The following is a 7,500-nucleotide window of genomic DNA, read 5'->3' as shown; positions in this document are numbered from 1 at the left end:
GTCTGTTTATCAAACTCATTGTCTGTCCGTCTGTCTGTTTATCAAACTCATTGTCTGTCTGTCTGTCTGTTTATCAAACTCATTGTCTGTCTGTCTGTTTATCAAACTCATTGTCTGCCTGTCTGTCTGTTTATCAAACTCATTGTCTGTCTGTCTGTCTGTTTATCAAACTCATTGTCTGTCTGTCTGTCTGTTTATCAAACTCATTATCTGTCGATCTATCTGTCTATTTAACTACCTGTATGTCTAGCTGCCTGTCTGTTTATCAAACTCATTATCTGTCGATCTATCTGTCTATTTAACTACCTGTATGTCTATCTGCCTGTCTGTTTATCAAACTCATTATCTGTCGTTCTAGCTGTCTGTTTAACTACCTGGATGTCTATCTGTCTGTCTGTTTATCAAACTCATTATCTGTCGGTCTATCTGCCTGTCTGTTTAACTACCTGTATGTCTATCTACCTGTCTGTTTATCAAACTCATTATCTGTCGATCTATCTGTCTATTTAACTATCTGTATGTCTATCTGCCTGTCTGTTTATCAAACTCATTATCTGTCTGTCTGTCTGCCTGTCTGTTTATCAAACTCATTATCTGTCTGTCTGTCTGCCTGTATGTTTATCAAACTCATTATCTGTCTGTCTGTCTGCCTGTCTGTTTATCAAACTCATTGTCTGTCTGTCTGTCTGTCTGTCTGCCTGTCTGTTTAACAAACTCATTGTCTGTCTGTCTGTCTGTCTGTCTGTTTATCAAACTCATTGTCTGTCTGTCTGTCTGTTTATCAAACTCATTGTCTGTCTGTCTGTCTGTCTGTTTGTCTGTTTATCAAACTCATTGTCTGTCTGTCTGTCTGTTTATCAAACTCATTGTCTGTCTGTCTGTCTGTCTGTCTGTCTGTTTATCAAACTCATTGTCTGTCTGTCTGTTTATCAAACTCATTGTCTGTCTGTCTGTCTGCCTGTCTGTTTATCAAACTCATTGTCTGTCTGTCCGTCTGTCTGTCTGTCTGTCTGTCTGTTTATCAAACTCATTGTCTGTCTGTCTGTCTGTCTGCCTGCCTGTCTGTTTATCAAACTCATTGTCTGTCTGTCTGTCTTTCTGTCTGTCTGTCTGTCTGCCTGTCTGTTTATCAAACTCATTGTCTGTCTGTCTGTTTATCAAACTCATTGTCTGTCTGTCTGTTTATCAAACTCATTGTCTGTCTGTCTGTTTATCAAACTCATTGTCTGTCTGTCTGTCTGTTTATCAAACTCATTGTCTGTCTGTTTATCAAACTCATTGTCTGTCTGTCTGTCTGTCTGTCTGTTTATCAAACTCATTGTCTGTCTGTCTGTCTGTTTGTCTGTTTATCAAACTCATTGTCTGTCTGTCTGTCTGTTTATCAAACTCATTGTCTGTCTGTCTGTCTGTTTATCAAACTCATTGTCTGTCTGTCTGTCTGTTTATCAAACTCATGGTCTGTCTGTCTGTTTATCAAACTCATTATATGTCTGACTGTCTGTTTATCAAACTCATTGTCTGTCTGTCTGTCTGTTTATCAAACTCATTGTCTGTCTGTCTGTCTGTCTGCCAAACTCATTGTCTGTCTGTCTGCCTGTTTATCAAACTCATTGTCTGTCTGTCTGTCTGTTTATCAAACTCATTGTCTGTCTGTCTGTCTGTTTATCAAACTCATTGTCTGTCTGTCTGTCTGTCTGTCTGTTTATCAACCTCATTGTCTGTCTGTCTGTCTGTTTATCAAACTCATTGTCTGTCTGTTTATCAAACTCATTGTCTGTCTGTCTGTCTGTTTATCAAACTCATTGTCTGTCTGTCTGTCTGTTTATCAAACTCATTGTCTGTCTGTCTGTCTGTTTATCAACCTCATTGTCTGTCTGTCTGTCTGTCTGTCTGTTTATCAACCTCATTGTCTGTCTGTCTGTCTGTTTATCAAACTCATGGTCTGTCTGTCTGTCTGTCTGTTTATCAAACTCATTATATGTCTGACTGTCTGTTTATCAAACTCATTGTCTGTCTGTCTGTCTGTTTATCAAACTCATTGTCTGTCTGTCTGTTTATCAAACTCATTGTATGTCTGTCTGTCTGTTTATGAAACTCATTGTCTGTCTGTCTGTCTGTTTATCAACCTCATTGTCTGTCTGTCTGTCTGTTTATCAAACTCATTGTCTGTCTGTCTGTCTGTCTGTTTATCAAACTCATTGTCTGTCTGTCTGTCTGTCTATCACACTCATTGTCTGTCTGTCTGTCTGTCTATCAAACTCATTGTCTGTCTGTCTGTCTGTCTGTCTGTCTATCAAACTCATTGTCTGTCTGTCTGTCTGCCTGTCTGTCTGTCTGTCAGTTTATCAAACTCATTGTCTGTCTGTCTGTCTGTCTGTCTGTTTATCAAACTCATTGTCTGTCCGTCTGTCTGTTTATCAAACTCATTGTCTGTCTGTCTGTCTGTCTGTTTATCAAACTCATTGTCTGTCTGTCTGTTTATCAAACTCATTGACTGTCTGTCTGTCTGTCTGTTTATCAAACTCATTGTCTGTCTGTCTGTCTATCACACTCATTGTCTGTCTGTCTGTCTGTCTGTCTATCAAACTCATTGTCTGTCTGTCTGTCTGCCTGTCTGTCTGTCTGTCAGTTTATCAAACTCATTGTCTGTCTGTCTGTCTGTCTGTCTGTCTGTCTGTCTGATTATCAAACTTGTTGTCTGTCCGTCTGTCTGTTTATCAAACTCATTGTCTGTCTGTCTGTTTATGAAACTCATTGTCTGCCTGTCTGTCTGTTTATCAAACTCATTGTCTGTCTGTCTGTCTGTTTATCAAACTCATTGTCTGTCTGTCTGTCTGTTTATCAAACTCATTATCTGTCGATCTATCTGTCTATTTAACTACCTGTATGTCTATCTGCCTGTCTGTTTATCAAACTCATTATCTGTCGATCTATCTGTCTATTTAACTACCTGTATGTCTATCTGCCTGTATGTTTATCAAACTCATTATCTGTCGATCTAGCTGTCTGTTTAACTACCTGGATGTCTATCTGTCTGTCTGTTTATCAAACTCATTATCTGTCGGTCTATCTGCCTGTCTGTTTAACTACCTGTATGTCTATCTGTCTGTCTGTTTATCAAACTCATTATCTGTCGGTCTATCTGCCTGTCTGTTTAACTACCTGTATGTCTATCTACCTGTCTGTTTATCAAACTCATTGTCTGTCTGTCTGTATATCAAACTCATTGTCTGTCTGTCTGTCTGTTTATCAAACTCATTGTCTGTCTGTCTGTCTGTCTGTCTGCCTGTCTGTTTAACAAACTCATTGTCTGTCTGTCTGTCTGTCTGTCTGTCTGTCTGTTTATCAAACTCATTGTCTGTCTGTCTGTTTATCAAACTCATTGTCTGTCTGTCTGTCTGCCTGTCTGTTTACCAAACTCATTGTCTGTCTGTCCGTCTGTCTGTCTGTCTGTTTGTCTGTTTATCAAACTCATTGTCTGTCTGTCTGTCTGTCTGTATGTCTGCCTGTCTGTTTATCAAACTCATTGTCTGTCTGTCTGTCTGTCTGTCTGTCTGTCTGTCTGCCTGTCTGTTTATCAAACTAATTGTCTGTCTGTCTGTCTGTCTGTCTGTCTGTCTGTCTGCCTGCCTGTCTGTTTATCAAACTCATTGTCTGTCTGTCTGTCTGTCTGTCTCTCTGCCTGCCTGTTTAGCAAACTCATTGTCTGTCTGTCTGTCTGTTTATCAAACTCATTGTCTGTCTGTCTGTTTATCAAACGCATTGTCTGTCTGTCTGTCTGTTTATCAAACTCATTGTCTGTCTGTCTGTCTGTTTATCAAACTCATTGTCTGTCTGTTTATCAAACTCATTGTCTGTCTGTCTGTCTGTTTATCAAACTCATTGTCTGTCTGTCTGTCTGTCTGTCTGTCTGTCTGTTTATCAAACTCATTTTCTGTCTGTCTGTTTATGAAAGGCATTGTCTGTCTGTCTGTCTGTTTATCAAACTCATTGTCTGTCTGTTTATCAAACTCATTGTCTGTCTGTCTATCAAACTCATTGTCTGTCTGTCTGTCTGTCTGTCTGTCTGTCTGTCTGTCTGTCTATCAAACTCATTGTCTGTCTGTCTGTCTATCAAACTCATTGTCTGTCTGTCTGTCTATCAAACTCATTGTCTGTCTGTCTGTCTGTCTCTCTGTCTGTCTGTCTGTCTATCAAACTCATTGTCTGTCTGTCTGTCTGTCTATCAAACTCATTGTCTGTCTGTCTGTCTGTCTGTCTGTCTGTCTGTTTATCAAACTCATTGTCTGTCTGTCTGTCTGTCTGTTTGTCTGTTTATCAAACTCATTGTCTGTCTGTCTGTCTGTTTATCAAACTCATTGTCTGTCTGTCTGTCTGTTTATCAAACTCATTGTCTGTCTGTCTGTCTGTTTATCAAACTCATGGTCTGTCTGTCTGTCTGTCTGTTTATCAAACTCATTATATGTCTGACTGTCTGTTTATCAAACTCATTGTCTGTCTGTCTGTTTATCAAACTCATTGTCTGTCTGTCTGTCTGTCAAACTCATTGTCTGTCTGTCTGTCTGTTTATCAAACTCATTGTCTGTCTGTCTGTCTGTCTGTTTATCAAACTCATTGTCTGTCTGTCTGTCTGTTTATCAAACTCATTGTCTGTCTGTCTGTCTGTCTGTTTATCAACCTCATTGTCTGTCTGTCTGTTTATCAAACTCATTGTCTGTCTGTCTGTTTATCAAACTCATTGTCTGTCTGTCTGTCTGTTTATCAAACTCATTGTCTGTCTGTCTGTTTATCAAACTCATTGTCTGTCTGTCTGTCTGTTTATCAAACTAATTGTCTGTCTGTCTGTCTGTCTGTCTGTTTATCAAACTCATTGTCTGTCTGTCTGTCTGTCTGTCTGTTTATCAAACTCATTGTCTGTCTGTCTGTCTGTCTATCACACTCATTTGCTGTCTGTCCGTCTGTCTATCAAACTCATTGTCTGTCTGTCTGTCTGTCTGTCTATCAATCTCATTGTCTGCCTGTCTGTCTGCCTGTCTGTCTGTCTGTTATCAAACTCATTGTCTGTCTGTCTGTCTGTCTGTCTGTCTGTTTATCAAACTCATTGTCTGTCCGTCTGTCTGTTTATCAAACTCATTGTCTGTCTGTCTGTCTGTCTGTTTATCAAACTCATTGTCTGTCTGTCTGTTTATCAAACTCATTGTCTGTCTGTCTGTCTGTTTATCAAACTCATTGTCTGTCTGTCTGTCTGTTTATCAAACTCATTGTCTGTCTGTCTGTCTGTTTATCAAACTCATTATCTGTCGATCTATCTGTCTATTTAACTACCTGTATGTCTATCTGCCTGTCTGTTTATCAAACTCATTATCTGTCGATCTATCTGTCTATTTAACTACCTGTATGTCTATCTGCCTGTCTGTTTATCAAACTCATTATCTGTCGATCTAGCTGTCTGTTTAACTACCTGGATGTTTATCTGTCTGTCTGTTTATCAAACTCATTATCTGTCGGTCTATCTGCCTGTCTGTTTAACTACCTGTATGTCTATCTACCTGTCTGTTTATCAAACTCATTATCTGTCGGTCTATCTGTCTATTTAACTAACTGTATGTCTATCTGCCTGTCTGTTTATCAAACTCATTATCTGTCTGTCTGTCTGCCTGTCTGTTTATCAAACTCATTATCTGTCTGTCTGTCTGCCTGTCTGTTTATCAAACTCATTATCGGCCTGTCTGTCTGTCTGTCTGTTTATCAAACTCATTATCTGTCGATCTATCTGTCTATTTAACTACCTGTATGTCTATCTGCCTGTCTGTTTATCAAACTCATTATCTGTCGATCTATCTGTCTATTCAACTACCTGTATGTCTATCTGCCTGTCTGTTTATCAAACTCATTATCTGTCGATCTAGCTGTCTGTTTAACTACCTGGATGTTTATCTGTCTGTCTGTTTATCAAACTCATTATCTGTCGGTCTATCTGCCTGTCTGTTTAACTACCTGTATGTCTATCTACCTGTCTGTTTATCAAACTCATTATCTGTCGGTCTATCTGTCTATTTAACTAACTGTATGTCTATCTGCCTGTCTGTTTATCAAACTCATTATCTGTCTGTCTGTCTGCCTGTCTGTTTATCAAACTCATTATCTGTCTGTCTGTCTGCCTGTCTGTTTATCAAACTCATTATCGGCCTGTCTGTCTGCCTGTCTGTTTATCAAACTCATTGTCTGTCTGTCTTGAGGAAAATTATATTTTGCCTTGTTATATGTGCCTACGTGTTCCCCATCCTATGTTATATGTGCATGATCGATATGCATATATCCCCTTATGATCGATTAAAGACGCAATTATAGTTGTGTCCAACTCTAGTATGCCAGTATCCAGTTCTCGTGAAAGCAACGAGTATTAGGTCTATGTTGCCACGTTTTCACAGTGTGCACGTTAATTCACCGCATTGTCCCCGTTTTCTAGGCCTCAAAGGGCCCGGACACCAGATTCAAGCTCCAGTCTCCTGAACCCTCTCCGAGGAGCGATACAGCCCCCACCTGCATCCCTGACCCTTCACTTACTTCCTGCCAAGCAGCGCGGTGCCCGGCCTGGCTCTGCCTGCCTGTCTGCCAAGAATATGTTATGCTTCTAGTTATCAGTACAGCTTCTCGTCTTCACATTCCTAAGCTACTGAACCGCATCAGCAGTTCAGCTATGGTCTAGTCTTTCTGTCTCCATGTCAGAGAAATACTGTATTAATATTCATAGAAGATTCATAGTACACGCAATACATGTAGAATATATGCATGCACCAGCCTTAGTGTCAAGTAGCCTTTGCCCTGATAACTTTTAGACTCTATCAACATGTACTCCAAACACCAGATACCAGATATGCTATAGGTACATGTCGTCCTGACACCGCAGACTTTAGTCTCCTCTTCGAGTGCAGAAGTCATAGCCCCCAGTTCTCCCTGGTAACACGTCATTGCCCGTTTGCGCGCACCACTAGGTTAAAGGTCCCAGCTGCTCAGGTAGCCCCCTCTATGTTTCCGCCCATTCATGACACTTCTATGACGTTTCACATCACATGTCTCAGTGCACGCCCTGTGCACGCCTTCTTCTTCCACCCATGTGTTCTTATCTTACGTTTGTCATAAGTTACGCCTACTGTATGTAATGTATTTGAAATGTCTTACTATATATACACTGCACTGTTAATGAAATGGTGCAGCTGCCTTCCTTCCTATTTTATTTCAGGCTGTCACGTTCCAGTCCCTTCCCTTTTGCCTGAATAAAGCCTGTTCAACTCGGACACATCGGATCCTGCCTCTTATTTATTGAGCTATCTGTTATTGTTAATATATTCAAAAATAGTACCGGTAATTAATTATTTATTTACCACAGTCTGTCTGTCTGTCTGCCTGTCTGTTTAACAAACTAATTGTCTCTCTGTCTGTCTGTCTGTCTGCCTGTCTGTTTATCAAACTCATTGTCTGTCTGTCCGTCTGTCTGCC

This window comes from Lissotriton helveticus, chromosome 3_1 (genome assembly GCF_964261635.1).
Source record: "Lissotriton helveticus chromosome 3_1, aLisHel1.1, whole genome shotgun sequence".
NCBI lineage: Eukaryota > Metazoa > Chordata > Amphibia > Caudata > Salamandridae > Lissotriton > Lissotriton helveticus.
The sequence above is the reverse complement of the archived record's forward strand: the minus strand, read 5'-3'. Positions refer to the sequence as shown.